The sequence below is a fragment of the Scyliorhinus torazame genome, chromosome 7 (assembly GCF_047496885.1).
Source record: "Scyliorhinus torazame isolate Kashiwa2021f chromosome 7, sScyTor2.1, whole genome shotgun sequence".
NCBI lineage: Eukaryota > Metazoa > Chordata > Chondrichthyes > Carcharhiniformes > Scyliorhinidae > Scyliorhinus > Scyliorhinus torazame.
In genome coordinates, this window is record NC_092713.1 from 125,313,963 (window position 1) to 125,339,890 (window position 25,928).

At 47.5% G+C, this 25,928-nt stretch overlaps 1 protein-coding gene across 9 annotated transcripts in view; it reads right to left on the reverse strand.

The window, feature by feature from the left end:
- Nucleotides 1-25,928, reverse strand: part of nek7 (NIMA-related kinase 7) — a 353,502-nt gene that overhangs the window by 273,310 nt on the left and 54,264 nt on the right. For 2 of the 9 annotated variants that reach the window (XM_072511458.1, XM_072511451.1), the window contains exon 1: nt 14,698-14,784. The exons of the other annotated variants lie outside the window; for them this stretch is intronic. The gene's annotated coding sequence lies outside the window, so the exon portion shown is untranslated. Of the gene's footprint in view, nt 1-14,697; nt 14,785-25,928 lie in introns of those variants that run through there. 9 annotated transcript variants of the gene reach the window in all.

Sequence of the window (25,928 nt, forward strand, 5' to 3'; positions counted from 1 at the left end):
AGTTACTGTAATGTAGATATAGGCCGGTCTAATTCATGTTAGTTCACAGACAAAGGATTTCAGACAGCATGGCAAAGGAGGGGGGGGGGGGGGGGGGGGGTGGGGGGGGTGTTTAGAGTATGAGGAGAAAAGGATGCTGGGTAATAAGAGGCCAGGGGAAGGGATGAGAAGTGAGCCAATTAGGATGTATGGCCAGGTCAGGAGGGGCATAGGATGACCTATGGGAATAGTTTATGTGAAACTTGATGCCATTTGAATGTGTTGGTAGAGATTTCTTTGTTCTTGAGAATCACTCGATTCTGTAGACCCAAGAGGCAGCTTGTATCTTGGTTCTGAGAAACGAGTCAGACTTGCAAGTCGAATAAAAATAACTAATGCTATGCCTACAAATCCATCTAGAGTTTTATTGAGGCCAGACTGACGGGTGAAGAATTTATTAATTTCTCATTTGGTGCCGGAAACCCGGGATTTCTCAAGACGGTTCTGACCAACCGCAAAATCAGAATTAGACTGATTTTGGACAAGGAGAGTGGAAAAGGGCCCACAATGTATAGCTGGAAAATGACCGCGCATTGATTTTTCCCCTCTTCTAATGGTCTGATTAGTCTGGTCACTCGCGGTTGGTTAGGAAAGATTGTCTCGACGAAATCAGAGGTCAGTCTGAAGATTAGAAATTTAACTGATGGGATTTCATAATTGATGATTCGGTTTTGGGTTAGGTTTTGGGATTAATGGGACATCTAAAAAAGATGGTTTAATTCCATGTGAGAGTTATGATTCAGTTTTGGGTTAGGTTTTGGGATTAATGGGACATCGAAAAAAGATGGTTTAATTCCATGTGTGAGTTATGATTCGGTTTTGGGATTAATGGGACATTTAAAAAAGATGGTTTAATTCCATGTGTGAGTGTTTTTCAGAACTAATGGGACCTCAGGACATTATTTTCAAAAGCAATTGATTGAAATTGCCAAAATCTTAAGTTTTAATTACTTGAAATAATGTTTATCTCATTTTATTTGTGAATTCATAGAAACTTAAAGAAACACACTGACACCAATTTAAAAAGTGTAAATCTGGCGATGACAGTTGACTTTGCTCCGGTATAAATCACCGCGGCTAACTGCTCCCTCATTGATAGCAGCCAACATTTTTGTGAATGTAAGAAAAACTTGTTAAAAGAAAAATTGTTAAGATTAAGAATTAATTAAGTTGTAAAAGTTATACAAGTTTGTGTTAAGCAAATCGTAAATTTAGTTCTGAGTTGAGATCAGAGCTAAGCTTGCAGGTTGCAGTAATTCAATTTGAATTTTCAAACATTTTAAGTTTTATAAGAACACTGTTAAAACCTTTTCAATAATTTTGCCAAGTAGCAAAAATTGCCATTGGTTATAAATACGCAAAAAACATTTTTTAAAAGAGAGCCAAAGTATGAAAGCTAAAGAGTTAATTAGATTATGGAGACAATATTGTCAACATGAGAGGGATAAGATCATGTTATTAAGTTGGCAAGAAAATGCCCTTAAAATGGGGATTCCAATTAGTGAAGGGGGAAACCAGAAAACGCTAGACATCTTGAAAAGGGAGTGTGCATTCAAAACAAAAACGCGCATGTAAAGAGAAGGTGGGGGTGAAAAAAACGGGAAAAAAAAAAAGCAATGGGCTACGTAGTTCAATGGCTGGCCTTGCATTGACAGAGACAGAGGATGAAGATTTTGAAAATTTGACAAGGTCGGCTCGGGTTCCGACTGCACCAGTAGCATTGTCTGCACTAATTCCGGAACCACCAGAGTATCATAATTTATATCCAGTCACTGCTCCCCAGATTCAAATCATGCCAGCCTCTCCAGCCCCCTTCGGTTGATAGCGTGGGTCCTATTTTACCATCTTCACCGTCTGCGAGAGGAGAGCTCTGTTCCACAAGCCCAGTTAGCTCTAGGACCCAATCTCGGACAGCGAGAGAAGAGCCTGATCCTATCCAGAAACAATCACACATACCACCTAAATCCCTTCAGACCGATATGATAGAATAGAAAAGTACGAGAACAAAGGAAGAGGATAGGGATGGTTCTGAGGAGCTGGAGCTCCCTCTAGTGACAGGGAAGGACGTTGAAGTCTTGGAAGAGCCAGAGGAATCAGCTAGAGCGCCCCCTAGTGAGACTCTGAGACAGCTGCCGATTAGGAAAATACCAAATCCTGACTCTGTGACGGCGGCGGCCCAGCCCACGATAGACGTTTATTTCCCATGGAGACCCAGTGAGATGATGGCTAGTATGGCTGCAATCCCAGACAGGAAGAAATCTCCTGCTGCTTTCGTGGATCATCTGAGAACTACCATCTCAGTTTATCAAGCTGATTATAGGGACCTCTGGGCCCTAGTCCAGCAGGTTTTAACCCCAGAAGAGCACCGCAGTTACATTAACCACTTAAATTATGCTAGCCACGCCACACTTCAGGAAGCCCATGCGTTGGACGATGATAGACGGACACAAATCCGGAATGCATTGAATGCCACATTTTAAAAGCCCATAAACATCTCTGCTATCTTAAACCTCAAACCTAGAAAGGCTGAAGAGCCAGAGGAATTTCTGGAACGTTTTAATGAAATCTACCGTGGGCAGTCAGGCGACTTGCCATATCAAAATGGTCAGAATTCCCCTCAATATTGTGAATTCCCCTCAATATTGTGCTATGTTAATGCATTGCCTACCACCTTCCGTGGCTACTGCCGTGAAATGTAATAACATGAATTGGACAGAGAACAACCCTTCTCAAATGGCCAGGGCAGTCAGATTTTATTGGAATGAGGGTGTAGGCCAGGAAGGAGGCTCAGTTACAAAGATTAAGACGGAGTATGTAATGAAAAAGGATGATCTGAGACCCCAACCAGCGGCAGAAACGGTGGCTTACCAGCTGGAGCCCCAATATTGTGACTTTGGGTGGGTGGATCAACATGGGGGAGGGCATCAAACCCACCCAAATGGACCCTCAGCTCCTCTTTATGGCCCACCGTATGCACCAACAGCTTTACAACAGCGGCCCCCTTGAGGGGCCATTGGTCTACTGGGAAAAGAGGACGGGGCAGATATAGAGGGAACAATGCATGTTTTAATTGCGGCCGTGCAGATCACTGGCAACAGGAATGCCCCTTTAAAAGACAGGCAGCAGAAGGAGACTACCCGACCCAAAGGAGGGGGTACCCACCAAGGGGAGGACAGACGAGACACCCTGACTTCTCCCAGGCAAACCCTTTCCCAACACAGGATTGACTGGCTAATTTAGTCATAAGGACTCTCCAATCGGACAGGGAACCTATTATTTCTCTGCAGATAGGAGATCAACATTACCCATTTGTAATCGACACTGGAGCAGCCATGTCTTCAGTGCAATCAGAACTTCGACTACCACTATCTGACCACACGCAGCATTTGTCGGGGTTCCAAGGGCAGGTGTGAGTATCCTATTTCTGAACCTGTGGCAGTCACTTACGAGAATAAGTCTGCGGATCATCAGTTTGTAGTGACCACTGGATTGGACTGTAACTTGTTGGCCCGAGATTTACTGTGTATCTTCCAGCTACAGCTAGAGTGCGGAGACGAAGGGGTAACGGTTCAATTATGGAGGATGAGACAACAGTGCTATATTTCTATCACTCCCCAGTGGTGGACGTTAGACATTGAACATTCACTGCATCACGTTACCCTGGCCAATGACAGAACCGGCCAAAACAGGGAGTTGGAGGACAAATACCGGCCATTAATTGGGACCGAATGGCCAGTCAAGGTTACAGCCACGGTCACGGGAGAAGAAGGTACAGCCGATTTTGTTACAATACCACCACATTTATGGCCACAGTCAGCTTCTGTAGGCCCTCATATTACACGTCAGGTCCACGACCAGTACCATGCCAAGGATCTGGGGCCTATTGTAAGGAGGGCAGTGGATCATTCAGATCCAACAGAGTACACACTTCAAGTAATGCCAGAGGGCACTTCCATAAAATATTTTGAGGTCCCTGAAACGATTAACACTCGACTTCAGCCAACCTACAGCTCTGGAAGAATAGGGGATTCCTGATCTCGGCCGGCACGGAAATATCCCACCGGGGTTTAGTTAATGACCTACTGCAGGCCCTCCTTATGCCCGCGCAGATTTCCGTCATTAAATGCGCTGCCCATACAAACGTTAAGACCCCAGTTGACGTTGGTAATGAACAAGCAGATTGTGCGGCGCGGACAGCCGCGCAAATTCAGCAAGTGATGGTGCCTAAAATGTTAAGTCAGACTAAACGATCTACTATAAATATGTCTGCTTCTGACAAGTCAATGCCAACCATCCAAGACATGATAAGGTTACAGGAGGACGCTCCTGAGTGATAAACAAATGTGGAAACGGTTAGGTTGTACACATGATTCTGTTTCCTCTTTATGGATCACGCCAGCACATCAGACTTGTATGTCTGATGTACTGGCTTTATGGGTCATCGAATGTGTACACTTTGCAACTCATTGTGGGGCTCGGGGGACTAGTGATTTGTTGCTGGACATTTGGTGGTACCCTAAAATGCAGGGGTTGGCCCAGAGTATCAGCAATCGGTGTTTGATTTGTCAGCGATATAACACCGGCAAAGGTATCCCTTGTGGTATGAGGCAAACCCCGTTGCCCAGTGGTCCCTTTGAGACGCTCCAAATGGATTACATGGAGTTGGAAAGGTGTCAATGTTGTCAATATTATAAATATGTTTTGGTTATTGTGGATGTGTTCAGCAGATGGGTCGAGGCATATCCGACTACCGATAATAAAGCTGCAACTGTGGTTAAGGTTCTGAGGCGGGAAATCATTCCCTGGTACGGCATACCAGCTCAGTTAAGTTCTGATAACGGGCCTCATTTTCTTGGATAGATTAACCTGCCTCCCTTCCCCAGCGCTATTTTACAGGTGTGGAGCATGATGGGGTGGCTACGCACCGCCTGTGTGATCTTCGGCCTCACCTCGCTTGGAGTGACATCGGCGATGGACATGGCAAAGGGAAATATTATCTACATTTGTAACCCCAACCAAACTACAAGGACATTTTGTTTATGCAGAGGTGATGTTCTTCGATGCCCCCATATACGAGGGCATGGTATCGACTCATGGAAGGACACCAGGTTAACGGACAATGCAGGACTCATGAAGCAATTGCACCGGTCCCGGCGATGGGAAGGGAACATTACATGGACATTGCCTTGTTTTTGGAGTCCATGTAAATTTGATTTTGGATGTGTTAAGATTGGTGCCATAAAGGTAAAATCAGACCGTCAGGAGAGTGTAGGAAGAGGTTGTGAGAGAGAGGGACTAGAGAGAGGACGGGAGTGTAAGGAGGGGAGTACAACTAGAACGTAGGTTATCAGGAGATACACTTAATTCATTTAGGGTCCAGACTGAGGAAAACCCGGGTAGTATGAATCTCTTCTACCAGATTTACCACCGCTTGTATGGCCAGGGACGGGTTGTCTGCTACCCGAACCCCGCAGCGGTGTCTAGGTTATTTTCTGTTTCACCGCTTTGGGGCACCCCCCCAAACGGTGGTTCATTGTCAGCGTTCCGCCCGAGCAAGTCACTCTTCCTTAAGATCCAGGTTCAGCACCACCGGCTATTTGCCTTCCCCTGCCTCAGGATAATTCCCACTCACAGTATGATAGGCTGCAACGGTAGAGGGCGTACATACCTAGCCATTTCACTCCCAATGGGGACTCCCGGTCGTACGAGAATTGTTTCAGCAATGACGAGTACGGCTGTTTACTGGTAGAGGTGGAAATGAATATAACATGTCTGTTCCCCACCGGTACGGACAGGAGGTGTCATATCACCCAGGCATCTGGCCAATGCGTTTGTTACAACACCACCTGCGTTCCATTGAACGCCGGCCTCCAGCTCCTTTGTGGCTGGGCGAATGCCTCTCATATCACTGTTGGGACTAGGGCTTTCCGCATTGCAAGGAGGCCCGAATGGGCGTTCCAAAACTGGATAAACTGGGCTACTGGGGGATCCCTCCGCAACCGATACACTGATTGTGATGCAAGCCTGTACACGGAGCAAGGATACTATTTTTTTTTTTTTTTTTTTTTTAATGGCACAGCGACCAATGTTTTATTTCCCCGCCAAATTGCTATTGGGACTCTAGTCCCTACCACAGTCCCCTGCCCCTCTGTGTGGATACTGCATAATCAGTTAGCACGCCGGGCAGTTTCAGCTGAATTCTGCGAGAACTGGAAAAAAACTCAGGTTCTCGCACCCAACCGGGGCCACTCAGCCGGGTGGGGAATTCTGAGCGTCTTGACACTTGGAGGTGTGGGGGGTTCCTTGGCGGTCAGCGATAGGAATTATTTTATTTGTGGCCTTACCATCCTGGGAAACAAAACCTTGGGAGCCCTTGGGGCAATAACCAAGGAATTGCCTCAGCTGCGTTTTTTTAAAATGCAGAACCAGTATGCTCTTGACCATTTCTGGCCCGTGAGGGTGGGGTATGCACCATAGTGCAGGGCAAGTGTATCATTGGAGTTCAAGACTTAACCGCTAACATCACTAAATTTATGGATCGCATACGGGATCACCTGGACGGTATGCAGGATCCTGGCTCTTGGGGTAACTGGGGATTTGGAGATTGGAAGAACTGGTTGATAAGTATGGCCATGTATTTAGCAGTGGCAATCGGCTGCATCTTTGTGGGCCTGGCCATCCTTAAATGCGTGAAGGGTAGAATGCGGGGTGCACTGGAACAGATCAACACCCCTAGAATCTTGGCTGTTAAAATCCACGAGTGTGCAGTGGTTGCGGGGGGGGGGGGGGCTACTACAGGAATTGGAAATGCAGCGACAAATCTTTTTAGATGAGGGGCCGTAGCTATGGATTGAATAGCTAGGTTTTCATGAAATGATAAAAGGAGGGAATGATGAATGTGATATAAAATAGTTACTTTAAAGATATTAGTTACTGTAATGTAGATATAGGCCGGTCTAATTCATGTTAGTTCACAAGCAAAGGATTTCAGACAGCATGGCAAAGGAGGGGGGGATGGGGTGTTTAGAGTATGAGGAGAAAAGGATGCTGGGTAATAAGAGGCCAAGAGGCCAGGGGAAGGGATGAGAAGTGAGCCAATTAGGATGTATGGCCAGGTCAGGAGGGGTATAGGATGACCTATGGGAATCGTTTATGTGAAACTTGATGCCATTTGAATGTGTTGGTAGAGATTTCTTTGTTCTTGAGAATCACTCGATTCTGTAGACCTAAGAGGCAGCTTGTGTCTTGGTTCTGAGAAACGAGTCAGACTTGAAAGTCAAATAAAAATAACTAATGCTATGCCTAGAAATCCATCTCGAGTTTTATTGAGGCCAGACTGACGGGTAAAGAATTTATTAATTTCTCATAGGTGCAGGAAGTGTGTACTCGATGGAGGTGGAGTTCACAACGAGAGGATCCCGGGTAGTCCATTTAGGGCTGAGACTAAGCGAAATTTCTTCACCCAGAGTGTGGTAAGCCTGTGGAATTCACTGCTTCAGTAAGTAGTTGAGGCCAAAACAATGTATGTTTTCAATGCGCTATATATAGCTCTTGGGGCGAAAGGGATCAAAGGATGACACGTGGGGGGAAATCAGGCTATTGATTGGATGATCAGCCATGATAAAAATTAATGGCCGAGCAGGCGATATGGGCTTACTTCTGCTCCCATTTTCTATGTTTCTTTCTATGTTGTAGTGAAACCGTTGCCAAGAAACTCTCAAATAGACTTCATCCATAGGTACTTGCATGAGTGAAGGCCACAATCAGATCAGTCATCATCTTATTGAATAACAGAGCAGGCTCAATGGCCAGAATGGCCTACCCCTGCTCATGTTTCTTATGATAAATCTTCTTCCCAAGCACAAACCTCCCATCACCTCTGGAGCTGATTAATGTTCCATCTCTTTCCACCCCATGGGATTGGAAGGAATGGGGGATCTATTCTCGAGGACGGTTTGAGAGTTTGGAGAATATGCTCCAGCTCTAGGGTCCCAGGTTCGATTCCCGGCTTGGGTCACTGAGAGGAGTCCACACGTTCTCCTCGTGTTTGCGTGGGTTTCCTCCGGGTACTCTGGTTTCCTCCACAGTCCAAAGATGTGCAGGTTATGTGGATTGGCCATGCTAAATTGACCCTTATCGTCCAGGGATGTGCAGGTTAGGTTACGGGGATAGGGCATGGTGAACGGGGGAGTGGACCTGGGTTGAATGCTCTTTCGTGTCCAAAAAGGTTAGATTGGGATACTGGGTTGCGGGGATGGGGTGGGGGAGTGGGCTTGGGTGGGGTGCTCTTTCCAGGGGCCGGTGCAGATTCGATGGGCCGAGTGGCCTCCTCCTGCACTGTAAATTCTATGATGATCTATGATGTCGGAGAAATTTGAGCTCTTGTGGTCTGACTGCAAGTTGCAATTTTGCAAAATGGATCTTTCCGACATGCCCTGTGGTGCCGCCAATCTTGTTGATGGAGAGGGTTCTTTTTTTTTTTTTTTTTTTTTTTTGCAGGGTTGCAGGAGGGTAGTACCTCAGGTACCTATAGAAGCATTATGGCTGAAGATGCAGTATCGGTGGAGGTGGTTACGGCCACGTGGGAGGAGGAGTTGGGGCTGGTGCTGGAGGATGGGGTGTGGAGTGAGGCCCTGCGGAGGGTGAACACCACATCCTCTTGTGCGAGGCCTGGTTTAATACAGCTTAAGGTAGTGTATAGTGCTTGTATGACTAGGTCGAGGATGAGCACATTTTTCACAGGAGTGGAGGACAAGTACGAGCGTTGTGGGGGAGGTCCGGCTAACCATGTGCAAATGTTCTGGTCGTGTTCTAAGCTCATGAGGTTCTGGGTCTCCTTTAGCATCATGTGGGTGATTCTGAAAATTGAAATGGAGTCCTGTTTATTAGTGGTCATATCTGGGGTATCAGACTTGCTGGATTTGCAGTCAGGGGCGGGGGCCGATGTCCTGACCTTCGCCTCGCTAATTGCTCGGATTATGTGATGGAGGTCAGCTTCTCCACCCAATGCCTCAGAGTGGTAGTGATCTGATGGAGAGTCTACACTTGAAGAAAGTCAAGTACATCATGAGGGAAACAATTGTGGGGTTCTACCGAAGGTGGTAGCTGATTATCTTAGATTTCAAACAGCTGGCTAACTGTTAGTTGCTGATTGGGGGTGTTGTTTTGGTGTTATGTATAAAATGGAAAACGTTGGAATATAAATTTTTTTTTTAAATATCTGTCATCCAGTTTTTAAAGCGCCCTAACTAAATGTTGGAAAAAATGAAGCCATCACACACCCCACTCCTCACCTGTAACTCTATCAATGTTCTTGGCCAACATACAAGCTTTTACCAGGTTGACTGCACATCACATGTCCAATTCAACCGCAAAACAATGCTGGCCTTGCATCCTCCTCATTATCTATTTCCACCTCCAATTCCTATCTCTATGTGGATCTCAGCCCATTTGCTACTTAAAATCTCTATGTATATATTTAACAACTTCACTATTCCAATACTGACGTTGCTGGCCTCCCAACCTTACTGCGTTCATAAATCGCCGTACATTCAAAACACTGCCACTCAAAACCATACCTGCCCCAAATCCCACTTACATATTATCCCTAATCTCATAGACATTAACTTCTAATTCAGCAATACCTCAAACTTAAAATCTTCATCTATATCTATATTATTGCCCCATCTTATCTGCAAATCTACAATCCTTCGTGAACTCCTTTGTTCCTCTGACTCCCGACTCTAGGACAGTCTCCTTAACTTGCTTCACTCCTTGCAGTTGTGCCTTCTCTTGTGTCAGTCTTACAATTTGGATTTCTAACTCGCCATGTGTTTCTTCTCCTGTAGGCACACCTTAAAACTCAATTCTTTCTCTAAACTTTATGCTATTCCTACCTGACACAGCTTCTATTTCTCAAAACAGCTCAATGAAACTCAGATTTGTTTTGTACATTTTTGGCATAATCTAAATGCAAATGACTAATGTATACCTTTGTTCGTTCAGAAATGAATAAAACAGGAAGAAATTAATTTGAGATCAGTAAGCAACATTACAGGTCAACAGGATGAAAAGGAATGAGACTTATAACTGACCACAGGATGATAACTCGAGCGATGACACGAAGGCCTACAATCCATCCTATCCTTTCAATTCTGCAAAATTTGCATACAAATCAGTCGTATCAACATTATTCATTTCTGATATTTACTAAAATTTTAAGTGACATCTATAAACTCATTGTCACAGAAATTGACCAATCAGTAAAATGGCAGCAGAGTTGAGATTATGGGCAGTAACGTGGCACAGTGGTTAACAATGCTTCTTCACAGCACCAGGGACCCGATTCAGACCTTGGATGACGGTGTAGAATTTGCACGTTCTTCCTGTGTCTGCATGGGTTTCCTCCGGGTGCTCAGGTTTCCTCCAACAGTCCAAAGATGTGCAGGTCATATGGATTGGCCATGCTAAATTGACCCTTATCGTCCAGGGATGTGAAGGTTAGGTTACGGGGATAGGACGGGGTGAGCGGGGGGGGGGGGGGGGGGGGGGTTCGACCTGGGTAGAGTGCTCTTTCGTAAACTTGATGGGCCAAATGGCCTCCTTCTGGACTGTAGGGATTCTATGATTATTGATATTGGCCTGGGTTATGCCTGGAGGTCTCCCCAACTTGGCGCCAGAATCAAACAACATCAGCAAAGGGAAAAGTCGATGCCTCTGACATCACTAGATCTTTGTGGACAACTTTCTTCAAGGTCAGTTACAAGCGCCATCACTTTACTGCTGATTACGAAATCCGGGCCGGAGTCTAGAAAATGTTATTCTTTGGAAGGGTACCAAGGATTGTTTTTGTAATCCAAACAAATACATGATATGAAAAGGAAACGGCTTATACAGTACAAATACATGGTTTGAAATCTGATCTGTAAATCGCTCTTTTGTACTGTGAACAATGACCAAATTGATGTGCGTGTCAATGTCGTCAGTTGTACGCAATAATCCAAAAAACATGTCTGTAAAATTTGAAATGAAACCTACTGCAGAAGACATCATAGCTACATAGACCTGCAGTCAAAAGGAGGGTCATGTCTCATGATGACAGCATACCTAATTAGATCATTGTTATGCATTCGAAAGGGCAGATAAAAAGGAAAAGGAAATACATGGGAAGTTTAAAAAATATTTGAACCATAAAAATGTTCTGAAATAAAAAATGTTCTTGCATTTCTAAAAAAATTTCAAATGTTGGAAATCTTCAATAAAAATAAAAATGCTGGAAGTGCTTTGTTTAATGGCAAACATTTCAGTATATACAGCAAGTTGGAATAAAACTCTTAACCCGATGATTATGGAGTAAATTCTATTCCAGAGTGATCAAGTCATGAGCAAGTTATAAAAACGTCTCAACCCAATTTACAAGCTATTTTCAAAACATTCTTACAAGTCTATTCCTAACACAATTTAAATGCTAGAAGTTCTTGTCAACTAGATGTCAGTTTCTTACTAGAGGGGCAGCTGTTGACTTTTAGAATAAACATAGCAATACCACAGTATTGACTATGTAACAAGCATTTATGGTATTTGAATGATAAGATCAAAGTCCATTTATAATTATAATCTGTAAATGAAGCTCAATTAAAATACTACGGAACACATTCAACTACGTTTTAACACAACAAATGTACCCTTTAAATTTCAAGATAGGAATTATAGTGGTAGTTAATGGGTAGTATTTTCTCATTAAACAAATGTGTAAAAACTAATAACTTATAATGAGAATGTTGATTTTGCCCTGATGGCTTTCCAAATGCCGTAATGATCAAGCCATGGACTTGGAATCTTTCATGAAAATATGGAAACATTGGTGTCACCCGTGTTGATTTCATTTCTTCACTCTTCAGTAATTCAGTTAATTACAAAAGCAAGTCAAAAAGAAAGCTGACAAAACACAGCATCCATCAGTGCCTAGGGAAAGTACAACTGGGTACTGTCAGTCACTTTCAAAACGTATGGCTGAGGTTTTGTTCTCTGAATGAGAAATTACTTCTTAATATTTGTCAAAAAGCAGAGAGCAAATCTCCAAATTGCTTCATTGTTGTTATTTGGGCATATAATTAATTTAAAGTAATAACGGTTTCTAGGCAAATTGTATTAAAATATGACAATTGGCTTTCTTATGTTTGTACCTTGAAGGCGGAATTCTCCATCCATTCACAGCAGCGGATTCCCCAGTCCTACTGCAGTGAATGGGAGATTTACCGGAGTGCCATTTCTCCGTCCTCACTAGCAACGGTAGCAGGGCGGACTCAAAACAGAGAATCCCAGCCATGTCAGAATGTCACAACAGATATCTTTTCATTGGAGTATATTCACTACTCAACATAAATTGCCTCCAATATTTGGTAATACATTAGTTTCAATTAAAACCTAGCTTAGTTTCAATTCAAACCTAGCTTAGTTTCAATTCAAACCTCGCTATTTTATGAACCGAACAATAGCTTTTCACCATAAACAATATAGCATTGTTTAAAAATGTCTTAATCTGGAACAGTGCTGAAAAGAGGCATTCATTAAAACCTGATAGAATGTCACTGCCCAACAACTGGCTGCTAAGAACACTTGTAGAGAACTAGGTCCAAGTCACTGATAAGGGAGAATTTAAAAAGGCAACAAGAAATAACCCAATTTGGTCTCAAACAAATTCTGACCTGCTTACACTCACACTATGTGATTCGTGTTCAGACAATAAAAGCACAATCACTACTCAAATGCAGCTCCACTTATGACCTCTTCATTATTGTTTTTCCATACTGGCCCGAGATAGATCACTATGATCTGTAGCTAATTTTCCAACATTAATGACTTACTCCAACCAACTTTCTGCTTCATCTTCCTGGAAAGATTCAATCCACCATTATCCTGATGATGCTTCATGTTACTTTCCCTCCTGTTCCCATGTTGACAAAGCTACTTGGTCTCTGCAATGAGAAATTTCTTACCAGGTGCTTACCACCTTTCAGACTACAACATCAGTACACAAAGACCAGCTAGATTTCCTCTGCACAAGTTTAAAATGCATATTCATTTTGCCACTATCTTCAGTTACTAGAATACAGCAATAAGATTGAGCCAATTGCATAAATCAACCACTTTTGAATGCATCAACTCAATTTTTAAACACCATTCCCTAATAAACACTAAATTTCAATAATCACCCATCACGATCATCCAAACATTAAATCCACAGTTCTGCTCACTGCAGCAGTGCGTCTGGCTCCACTCCACGCTTCACTTTCCATCACCTCCCAAACCTTAATTGAGAGCTTGTAGAAACCAACTATTTTCTAATACAGCTATTTAGCTAAATATTAAGCCCCAGACATTAAATACCCATTTTACATTCACTCATAACCACAGGCCATCTCAAATCATACAGACACAAAACAGCATGAAACAGCAGAATTCCATTATAGATTAAAACAGCACTTTTACTGAGCTAGCAAATACATTTGCAAGACAGTGTGACATTAAAACACAAGCCGTACCAGATATCAATCCAAGGACAGGGCAGGCACCATAGCAACATTAAGGCGCTATTATCTACAATGTGGCTTACAGCTAAGTCAGCAGAAGTCCAGTTTAAACTGGTCGTGATAGCAGCACAGAATTGCATTCCATAACATGCACAAGTATTCAGACATGAAACATTTAAAGCTAATGTTGCACATAAAAGATTGACAGCTAATCAAACTCATTTGATTCTAACCCAAACCAATTAGGATGACTTAGAGGTGTAGATAGATGGCGAAAGACTGATATGATTTCCTATAACCGTGAAGGTCCGTACGGTCATCTTTATCCGGATCATTCTATACTTCGATTGAAACTATTCGCTATCTCCATTTTTCACTTTTCCACTCTAACTCTTGAAGTAAATGCAAGCTGTTATGCCGTAAGCAATAAACCATTTCTGTATTATTTTCAAAGTTAAATTGTGTACAAGTTGCTTCTCTTTAAGTCCTTTTTGCTAGCCGGACTTATTAGAGAATAAGATTTAAGTGACTCTCAATTGTAATCAAATAGAGGCAATAAACTATTCTTATTTGCACTCGAGAAGTTTTAACTCAAATTTCTACTGAGTTTTAGTGTCGCCAATGCCACTAGATTCGCATGGTAGATCTCTACAGAGCTATGATTTTGCTGTGACAATTATAGGTCGCCCCTAGGCCTCACCCCTATTTCTCTCGCATATTTAAGTGCCTCACTTTAACCATTCAATTCACTTAAAATTTCCAGCATCAGCAAAATGTTATGTGTTTCGTTCAGTTTGAAAATGAATCTCCTGTGTCAAAAGACAGTTGAAATATCGCTTTCAATTAATAACAAAAATTGAACTAAGCACTTACACACAGTAGCTTACAATAAAATATTTTGTACACAGAAATTAAATGTACTGATTTCACATGAAATTTACTAATATATTATCTGACATTATCTGGTTTTGGAAACCGGAATTCTATATGGACAGTATCTGTATACCGCAATTAAATATATTTTTGAACCTGCAGAAACTCTCACATTTTCCAACGTTTTACTGCTTAGTTTACAGAACATTTCTAAATGCCGGAGTTACAACACAACTCAAAAGTTCACACTTACTGGAACAGAAGCAAAGTCTGCGTTTGTATGGGAGCCTTTATGAACTATTCATTTCCACAAGTGTTCCGCTCACATTGCTGAACACTGTGCTTCTGACAAATGACCTCTGAGTCACATCTTGATAGATGATCTGTTAACTCCCAGAATTGAATTGAAGCAGATCAAGTTACACTGTGTTCCATTAACAGGATCAGCAACCCCCCCCCCCCCCCCCCCCCCACAACAGGTACTGTACAGCCAAACTGTTATACTGTTTTAGGGAAAGAGTGTTTTGAAGAACTCCGGATTGCAACATGCACCAAACATTTACCGTTACAATGCAGTGGACAATGGGATAGTTCTTGTTGAGTTTATTTGTCTAACAAAGGTCAATATTGCAGAAGGTTTTCAATCATAACTTCAGTAATTTGAAAAACACTCTTCTGCATTAAGATCAGACTTTAGAAAAATTACAGTTTGTGTGCCTTTGTAACACAAATTCCATCCAACATTTTGGACTCCATAATAAGAGTATCGTTGGCTTCCTTCTGGTGCACATTGCATGATAAACTACATTGCTCACTGAACTCCATTGCATTATAAACTGAGCCCATTCCAATTACTGAAGGATATCATTACATCATTACCACCAACTCAGTCTTTCAAACAAAATGACATTTACATTTTGCCTCAACCACAAGGTTCCAAAGTCAAATTGGTATGATTAAATACAATGTTGTCATACACGGAGGATAGCAAGATAAAACAATTACAGCAACATCTGTGTACAGTCTATGTTACCGAACTAAGAGAGTCTGCAGAATAAAATTAAAATGGTATCAGAAACAATAGTTAATTATGATCTTTTACAGAATTTTAAACACAAATTGTGATGTGATGAAAGTTTCCAAACACTCCTAAAATAAAATAACCAACTCATGTTACTGCTATCACCATTGACAAATACTTTCAGCTGTTTCATTTGGGCATGTTTCCCATGCCAAAAGCAAATCCTTGGTGAGGTGTCCTTTAAAGGGACATTCTCAGCAAGCATTCCCAATTCACACAGTACAAATTCTTGTATATAAACGGAGGCCATTTTCAGTGCATCGAAACAGTGACATCATGCAAACTTGTCTGCACTTGCTCGAAAGATTTTTCAAATGGTTCAAAATAGTTACTGTCAAAATTTTGGCACAGTGGTTAGCACTGCTGCCTCACAGCGCCAGGGACCCGGGCTCGATTCCGACCATGGCTGACTCTGTGTGGAGTTGCACTTTCTCCCGTGTCTTAGTGGGTTTCCTTCAGCTGTTCTGATTTCCTCGCCAATCCAAAGATGTGCAGATTAGGTAGATTGGCCATATCTTTTTATTAAAACAGTAAAAAAATATATACAAGGCCAAACGTACAAACGCTAATTTTGTGTTGGAGAAACAGGGTACCCTCCCCTCAGTACCAACGTACGAGGGGGGGTAGGATATTCTGATTATTGAAACAGTTCACAACACAATTGTACAAAAAACAAATGGTATAAGCACTAAACTTTGCGCTGGAGAGACCAGATACCCTCGCCTCTGGAGCAACAGAAGGGAAAGGAAGGGGAGTGGTGGGGAGAGAGGGGAAAGGAGGGTGTTGGGGGGGGCGGGGGGCAATAGGACACTTTGTGAACTATCTACAGAGGCAGAAAAACAAAAGAGCCTTCAATTATGATGTGCCAGATTCCAGGGGTCCCCCAGAGGGGGTGAGGGGCGACAGTGTCAGGCACGAGTGAGCCCTGCACCTCATTGCAGAGAGCCTCATGTGCACCCTCTGTTCCCGACACTGGGTGGCTGATAGCCTTCGGACAGTCGCCCTCTGGGCCCGAATCCTCCACCACACTGTGCAGCGGGCGACGCGGGCCCACCAACCAACCCAGGGCCTGCCTTGATCCCGCCACCAGGATCATCGACAGGCAGGACCTCCTCAGGCTCCTCCTGTGGTAAGGTGGGGTTACAGGGATATGGCAGGGGATTAGGCCTGGATAGGGTGCTCTTTCAGAGGGTTGGTGCAGACTTGATGAGCCAAATGACCTCCTTCTGCACTGTAAGAATGCTACGATTCTGTGACATTCATTTTTCCGTCCATGTTAACGATATCAGTTTGTTAATTTACAGACAACTTCTGTCTGGTACAACAGAAATGCACAACAATGTCGCTTTAAGTCAACATTCAGAATGCATCTTTCATCACATCACCACAAAGGATTCTGAACTGCAGCTGTCACAGTCACAGCAGGCCCAGGATCCCAGACTCGGACAAGGTATGCATAGTGCAAGGCTGACTGCAGTTCTGCGGTGATAACACTGAACAGAAGTTTTTGTATGCATGAGGACATTCAAAGTATGCATGAAAAGTTCAAAATCAGTTTAATTTTGCACCATGTTTGGCAAATACTAGAAAACAGAAAAGCAATAAAGCTCAACTGGCTGGACTTTAAAATTAAAATTAAATCAATTTGTCTGGTAAGTAGTTGGACGAAATACATTTTCTTCACATTAGCGATCATCACAATAGACCATAAGAAATGGAAGAGTAGACCATTTAGCCCTTAGAGCGTGCTCCGCCATTTAATAAAATCATGGCTGATCTTAAACAGTAGAGGGTAGCACTGTGACCCCTCAGCGCCAGGGACCAGGGTTCCATTATGGCCCTGGGTGACTGCCTGTGTGAGGGGGGAGGGAGAGAGCGAGAGGGGGAGAGGGAGAGAGCGAGAGGGGGAGGGAGAGAGCGAGAGGGGAAGGGAGAGAGCGAGAGGGGGGAGGGAGAGAGCGAGAGGGGGCGGGACAGCGCGAGAGGGGGCGGGAGAGCGCGAGAGGGGGAGGGAGAGAGCGAGAGGGGGGAGAGAGCGAGAGGGGGGGAGAGAGCGAGAGGGGAGGGAGCGAGAGGGGGGAGGGAGAGAGGGGGGGAGGGAGAGAGGGGGGGAGGGAGAGAGAGGGGGGAGGGAGAGAGAGGGGGAGGGAAAGAGGGAGGGAAAGAGCGATAGCGGGAGGGAAAGAGCGAGAGGGGGAGGGAAAGTGCAAGGGGGGAGGGAAAGAGCGAGGGAGAGGGAAAGAGCGAGGGAGAGGGAAAGAGCGAGGGGGAGGGAAAGAGCGAGGGAGAGGGAAAGAGCGAGGGGGGGAAAGAGCGAGGGGGATGGAAAGAGCGAGGGGGAGGGAAAGAGCGAGGGGGAGGGAAAGAGCGAGGGGGAGGGAAAGAGCGAGGGGGAGGGAAAGAGCGAGGGGGAGGGAAAGAGCGAGGGGGAGGGAAAGAGCGAGGGGGAGGGAAAGAGCGAGAGAGGGAGTGAAAGAGCGAGAGAGGGAGGGAGAGAGCGAGAGAGGGAGGGAGAGAGCGAGAGGGGGAGGAAGAGCGCGAGAGGGGGAGGGAGAGAGCGAGAGGGGGAGGGAGAGAGCGAGAGGGGGAGGGAGAGAGCGAGAGGGGGAGGGAGAGAGCGAGACGGGGAGGGAGAGAGCGAGAGGGGGAGGGAGAGAGCGAGAGGGGGAGGGAGAGAGCGAGAGGGGGATGAGAGAGTGAGAGGGGGAGGGGGAGAGGGGGAGAGTGAGGGGGAGGGGGAGAGTGAGGGGGAGAGTGAGGGGGAGGGGGAGAGTGAGGGGGGTGGGAGAGAGTGAGGTGAGAGGGAGAGGTGGGAGGGGGAGAGGGGAGAGGGAAAGAGCGAGGGGGAAGGGAAAGAGGGAGGGAAAGAGCGAGAGGGAGGGAAAGAGCGAGAGGGGGGAGGGAAAGAGCGAGAGGGGGAGGGAAAGAGCGAGAGGGGGAGGGAAAGAGCGAGAGGGGGAGGGAAAGAGCGAGGGGGCTGGGAAAGAGCGAGGGGGGAGGGAAAGAGCGAGGGGGGAGGGAAAGAGCGAGGGGGTAGGGAAAGAGCGAGGGGGGAGGGAAAGAGCGAGGGGGGAGGGAAAGAGCGAGGGGGGAGGGAAAGAGCGAGGGGGGAGGGAAAGAGCGAGGGGGGAGGGAAAGAGCGAGGGGGGAGGGAAAGAGCGAGGGGGAGGGAAAGAGCGAGGGGGGAGGGAAAGAGCGAGGGGGGAGGGAAAGAGCGAGGGGGAGGGAAAGAGCGAATGGGGAGGGAAAGAGCGAGGGGGGAGGGAAAGAGCGAGGGGGGAGGGAAAGAGCGAGGGGGAGGGAAAGAGCGAGGGGGGAGGGAAAGAGCGAAGGGGGAGGGAAAGAGCGAGGGGGGAGGGAAAGAGCGAGGGGGAGGGAAAGAGCGAGGGGGAGGGAAAGAGCGAGGGGGAGGGAAAGAGCGAGGGGGAGGGAAAGAGCGAGAGAGGGAGGGAAAGAGCGAGAGAGGGAGGGAGAGAGCGAGAGAGGGAGGGAGAGAGCGAGAGGGGGAGGGAGAGAGCGAGAGGGGGAGGGAGAGCGCGAGAGGGGGAGGGAGAGAGCGAGAGGGGGAGGGAGAGAGCGAGAGGGGGAGGGAGAGAGCGAGAGGGGGAGGGAGAGAGCGAGAGGGGGAGGGAGAGAGCGAGAGGGGGAGGGAGAGAGCGAGAGGGGGAGGGAGAGAGCGAGAGGGGGATGAGAGAGTGAGAGGGGGGAGGGGAGAGGGGGAGAGTGAGGGGGAGGGGGAGAGTGAGGGGGAGGGGAGGGGGAGAGTGAGGGGGAGAGTGAGGGGGAGGGGAGGGGGAGAGTGAGGGGGGTGGGAGAGAGTGAGGTGGGAGGGAGAGAGGGAGAGGTGGGAGGGGGAGAGGGGAGAGGGAAAGAGCGAGGGGGAAGGGAAAGAGGGAGGGAAAGAGCGAGAGGGAGGGAAAGAGCGAGGGGGAAGGGAAAGAGCGAGGGGGAAGGGAAAGAGCGAGAGGGAGGGAAAGAGCGAGAGGGGGAGAGAAAGAGCGAGGGGGGAGGGAAAGAGCGAGGGGGGAGGGAAAGAGCGAGGGGGAGGGAAAGAGCGAGGGGGGAGGGAAAGAGCGAGGGGGGAGGGAAAGAGCGAGGGGGGAGGGAAAGAGCGAGGGGGGAGGGAAAGAGCGAGGGGGGAGGGAAAGAGCGAGGGGGGAGGGAAAGAGCGAGGGGGGAGGGAAAGGGCGAGGGGGAGGGAAAGAGCGAGGGGGGAGGGAAAGAGCGAGGGGGGAGGGAAAGAGCGAGGGGGGAGGGAAAGAGCGAGGGGGGAGGGAAAGAGCGAGGGGGGAGGGAAAGAGCGAGGGGGGAGGGAAAGAGCGAGGGGGGAGGGAAAGAGCGAGGGGGGAGGGAAAGAGCGAGGGGGGAGGGAAAGAGCGAGGGGGGAGGGAAAGAGCGAGGGGGGAGGGAAAGAGCGAGGGGGGAGGGAAAGAGCGAGGGGGGAGGGAAAGAGCGAGGGGGGAGGGAAAGAGCGAGGGGGAGGGAAAGAGCGAGGGGGAGGGAAAGAGCGAGGGGGAGGGAAAGAGCGAGGGGGAGGGAAAGAGCGAGGGGGAGGGAAAGAGCGAGGGGGAGGGAAAGAGCGAGGGGGGAGGGAAAGAGCGAGGGGGGAGGGAAAGAGCGAGGGGGGAGGGAAAGAGCGAGGGGGGAGGGAAAGAGCGAGGGGGGAGGGAAAGAGCGAGGGGGGAGGGAAAGAGCGAGGGGGGAGGGAAAGAGCGAGGGGGGAGGGAAAGAGCGAATGGGGAGGGAAAGAGCGAGGGGGGAGGGAAAGAGCGAGGGGGGAGGGAAAGAGCGAGGGGGGAGGGAAAGAGCGAGGGGGGAGGGAAAGAGCGAGGGGGGAGGGAAAGAGCGAGGGGGGAGGGAAAGAGCGAGGGGGGAGGGAAAGAGCGAGGGGGGAGGGAAAGAGCGAGGGGGGAGGGAAAGAGCGAGGGGGGAGGGAAAGAGCGAGGGGGAGGGAAAGAGCGAGGGGGAGGGAAAGAGCGAGGGGGAGGGAAAGAGCGAGGGGGAGGGAAAGAGCGAGGGGGAGGGAAAGAGCGAGGGGGAGGGAAAGAGCGAGGGGGAGGGAAAGAGCGAGGGGGAGGGAAAGAGCGAGGGGGAGGGAAAGAGCGAGGGGGAGGGAAAGAGCGAGGGGGAGGGAAAGAGCGAGGGGGAGGGAAAGAGCGAGGGGGAGGGAAAGAGCGAGGGGGAGGGAAAGAGCGAGGGGGGGAGGGAAAGAGCGAGGGGGGGGGAGGGGAAAGAGCGAGGGGGAGGGGAAAGAGCGAGGGGGAGGGGAAAGAGCGAGGGGGAGGGGAAAGAGCGAGGGGGAGGGGAAAGAGCGAGGGGGAGGGGAAAGAGCGAGGGGAGGGGAAAGAGCGAGGGGGAGGGGAAAGAGCGAGGGGGAGGGGAAAGAGCGAGGGGGAGGGGAAAGAGCGAGGGGGAGGGGAAAGAGCGAGGGGGAGGGGAAAGAGCGAGGGGGAGGGGAAAGAGCGAGGGGGAGGGGAAAGAGCGAGGGGGAGGGGAAAGAGCGAGGAGGAGGGGAAAGAGCGAGGGGGAGGGGAAAGAGCGAGGGGGAGGGGAAAGAGCGAGGGGGAGGGGAAAGAGCGAGGGGGAGGGGAAAGAGCGAGGGGGAGGGGAAAGAGCGAGGGGAGGTGAAAGAGCGAGGGGGAGGGGAAAGAGCGAGGGGGAGGGGAAAGAGCGAGGGGGAGGGGAAAGAGCGAGGGGGAGGGGAAAGAGCGAGGGGGAGGGGAAAGAGCGAGGGGGAGGGGAAAGAGCGAGGGGGAGGGGAAAGAGCGAGGAGGAGGGGAAAGAGCGAGGGGGAGGGGAAAGAGCGAGGGGGAGGGGAAAGAGCGAGGGGGAGGGGAAAGAGCGAGGGGGAGGGGAAAGAGCGAGGGGGAGGGGAAAGAGCGAGGGGGAGGGGAAAGAGCGAGGGGGAGGGGAAAGAGCGAGGGGGAGGGGAAAGGGCGAGAGGGGAGGGGAAAGGGCGAGAGGGGGAGGGAAAGAGGAGGGGGCAGGGAAAGACATGGGAGCGAAAGAGCAAGAGCGGGAGGAAAAGAGTGAGAGGGGGAGGGAAAGAGCGAGTGAGGGAGGAAAAGGACGAGAGGGGGAGGGAAAGAGAGGGGGGAGGGAAAAAAAGAGAGGGGAGGGAAAGAACGAGAGGGGGAGGGAAAGAACAAGAAGGGGGAGGGAAAGAGTGAGAGGGGAGGGAAAGAGCGAGGGGGGAGGGAAAGAAGGAAAGAGAGGGTGAGCGAGGGAGGGAGGGGGAGAGGGGGAGGGAGAGAGGGGGAGAGGGGGGGAGAGGGAGGAGGGGAGAGGGAGGAAGGGAGAGGGAAGGAGGAAGGGAGAGGGAGGAAGGGAGAGGGAGGGAGGGAGGGGGTAAGAGGGAAGGAGGGAGGGAGGGAGGGGTTCTTTCAGGGGATTGGTGCAGACCTGATGAGCCAAGTGGCCTCCTTCTGCACTGTGAAGATTCTATGATTTCTAACACGCACAAAGACCACCCCTTAATTGCCCGACTAATTAAAAACATATCGATTCCAAAGATTCACCACTCTTTTCAGAGAAGAAATCCTTCCTCATGAGCACTCTCCTATTCTGCAAACATGCCTTCTGATCCTGCACTCTCCCATGAGTGGAAACATCCACCCAACATTTACCCGGTCTAATCCCTGAAGAATCTAATATGTTTCAATCATATCACCTCTCTTGCATCTCAATTCCAAGGAGCACAGACTCACCTGTACAATCTTTCCACATATGGCTGTCCCTCCATACCGGGGATCATAAAATCCCTACAGTGCAGAAGGAGGCCACTCGGACCACCCATCGTCCTAGTAAACCTACCCTGCACTGCATCCAGTAATATATATGTTTCCATAAATAAGGGGACCAAAACTGTACACAGTATTCGAAATGTGGCCTCACTAGTATCTTGTACAGTGTCAGCAACACCTCTCGACTTCTACATTCCAGCTCCCTGGAAATAAAAGCCAGCAATCAATTTGCCTCTCCTATTATCTTCTGCACCTGTGTACCAGCTTTCTGAGTTTCTTGAACAAAGACCCCCAAAGTCTCTGTGCTACAGCTTTCTGCAGTCTCATTCTTTCTTCCAAAATGGACAATCTCACATTTTCCCACGACTAATTCCATTTACCAATTTTCTGTTCACTCATTTAGCCTGTCAATATCGTTCTGTAAACTACTTATATCCTCCTTACAACCTGCTTTCCCTCCCACCTTTGTATCATTCGAAATTTGGCCACAATACTCGCAGTCGTTCTTTCCTCCAAATCATAAATATATATTCTGAAGAACTGCAGTCCCAGCATACCTAACACAAAAAAACAACAGAGAAACCCCCCCAAACCCAACCCTTCGAAACAACCAAACCGGTTACCAAAGGGTAAAAATACTGATCCATTAACCCACCATCCCCAAACCATCCCCACCCAACCACAATATAAGTCAGAGTCCAAACTCAGTTCAGTCCCAATCCTTCAGCCCTCACAAACGGCTCCGCTGTCTCAAAGAATTGGTCGTTGGAGTTGTACATAACTCTCAGCTTCGCTGAGAGGACAGCCTCCCCCTATCATTTTCATGGTGGATGCAGGCAGTAAAGATGAACGTTTTGCCATAGTTTTCATTTTTATTCCAGTGCTTACCGGTCTTCTTGCATTTTTTATGGGGATGGAACAGATGATTTTGTGGTTTCTCTGGGCAGGTACGGTAGCAAGGATTCGGAAGACGGTGCTTCAGAGAGGGAGACAGTCAGGGGGCTTGGCTATGTTGAATTTGATGTATTATTATTGGGCATCGAACGCTAAGAAGGTGCGGGGCTGGGGTAGGGAGCCGGAGGCAATGTGGGTGAGGATGGAGGCGGGTTGGAATTGCAGGCAGTGGCGCTGCTTCCGTTTGCCCCAAGGAATTATTCAGGCAGTCCAATGGTGGTGGCCATGTTGATGATATGGAGGCAATTTCAGCAACATTTTAGAGACAGGGTCGAGGCTGATGCCGATGCGAGAATGTGTTTGAGCTGGCGATATTGAATGCTAGATTTGGGGGATAAGAGGAGATGGGGTGGGGTGGAAATGAAGGACTTGTTCTTGGAAGGGCGGTTGGTGAGCTTGGAGGACTTGATGGAGGTATTTGGGATTCTACTGGGGGAGGCCTGTAGGTGCATGCAGGCGAGGGATTTTGCAAGGAAGGTTTTCCCCAACGATTCCAGTAACACTACCCACTCCGTTGTTGATGGGAATGTTGCCGGTGATTCGGTCCATCTCAATGCTTTATGGGAGGATTCTGGCGGATTCAGCATCGGTGGAGGGGATTAAGACCAAGTGGGAGGAGGAGCTGGGTACGGCGCAGGAAGGGGGTTGTGTTGTGAGGTGTGGCAGAGGGTGAATGCCCCGACTTAGTGCGCAAGACTGGGGTTAATACAGTTAAAGGTGATGCACAGGGCACACCTGATGTGCACAAGGATGAGCCGAGGGGGTGGAGGATATTTGCAAGCAGTGTGGGAGAGGTCCAGCCAACCATGTTCATATGTTCTGGTCCTGCCCGAAGTAGGAGAAATTTTGGAGATCTTTTTTCAGCACGTTAGCGAACTTACACTTGGAGCAAGATGTTTAGCCTTCATCTCGCAGAGTGCTCGCAGGCAGGTCCTGTTGGGTGTGGAGGTCAGCTTCTCCACCCTGTGCCTCAGTGTGACTAGGGGACCTGATGGAGCCCCTTAATCTTAAGAAGGTGAATTTCACCTTGAACCCCTCAAGGGGGTTCCATAAGAGATTTGGTCTATTTATTAGTCATTGTAAATTACCGTCAACTGCAAAAGTGGGGGGGTTATTCTTCGAGTCATGAGAATTGGTCGGTAGGGTGGAGGGTGGGTTCTTCTGTTATTCTTTTCATTTTGTGCTTTGTTTTATGTATAAAATGTTAAAAACAGAATTTAAAAGTTTCCAAAAAAAAACATAGAATCACCACATACCAAAACAAGTCATGAGGCAGTTAACCATATACTCCTTTGTTTTAGTTTCTTCACAAATTGAGGGGGAAAACTTTAAGCCTATTCTCTTACTCTACTCTCTATACCAGTGTGTGTTGTGTGTGGAGGCGTTCACGTGCCATGGGAATCTGTATAATGTATGGACAGTTGCGATTTACCTAGTTTTTTTAAATTCACTAAATATTTGCAATAAACTAATCTAGCTTTTCATTCAAACTCAGAAAATCTTTTTCAATAAATTTAGAGTACCCAATTTGTTTTTCCAATTAAGGGGCAATTTAGCATGGCCAACCCACCTAGCCTGCACATCTTTGGGTTGTGGGGGCGAGACCCACGCAGACACAGGGAGAATGTGCAAACTCCAGACAGACAGTGACCCGGGGCCGGGATCGAAACTGGATCCTCAGCGCTGTGAGGCAGCAGTGTTAACCACTGTGCCGCTCAAAAATATTTGACTATTTCTTTACAATTTTAACGGGTAAACAGTGGGTCTCCTGCAGTACTGTCAAATTATATCCTCTCTCACAACAAAACCCTGTTACAGTCAGACCTGGAGTGGTAGCACAGTGAAGTAATTTTTACCCTTCACATGGCTGTAAAACTTGCCATATCTTTTGAATAATTACATTGAATGGGGAGCCTTTAACAGTTTTTGCAATCTATACACAACAAACAAATCATCCAAACTGGTCTTGTTTAGAAATCTGATTCAATAAAATTACCTTTTTATCCAAAGAAAAAAATGCAAAATAAAACCTTGAAATAACGTGTAATTATTAATGATGTATTATCATCATGAATTAAGAACATTCAGCCCCAAGTTCTGAAAACTACTCCACCAAACAAATGGCCATAACAAATGCACACGACTTTGCATACTATGGAGCACATTTTCCTGTTTCTGAAGGTATCAGATTGCGTGGGTACAATGTAGAGCAAAATCAAGAATAACTTATGGAGCATCTTCACTGCAGAAAAACATACAAACCCAATTCACAGAGACATGATGTAGCCATCTGGGATGGCCACTTACAAAGGGAAACATGGCCACTTGCAAAGAATCACGGGAAATATGGCCAATGCAGGATCCAGATGAACTCAGAGCTTAAGTGTATATTTGCCACTAGATAACCAGACACTATCGAAACCCCCAGCCAATTTGCATTCTAATGGCCCATTTCCCCAGAACAAAGACTTGTACTCGGGTATCAGATACAGATCCAGACTCATAGGCGCCACTCCCTTCACCCAGGAAGCCCAAACAGCCAAGGTCAATGACCGCTCAGGACATGCCCAGTCATCAAGGCACCCGCCCCTTTATTGGCTAAAATCGAAAGCAGTAATCGAAGCCTGCCGAATTACTGGGTCCAAAGCTAAGGACCGCCCAAAAGAGCGCGAAACCCCAGAAGGATAAAAAGAGACACTGCCATGT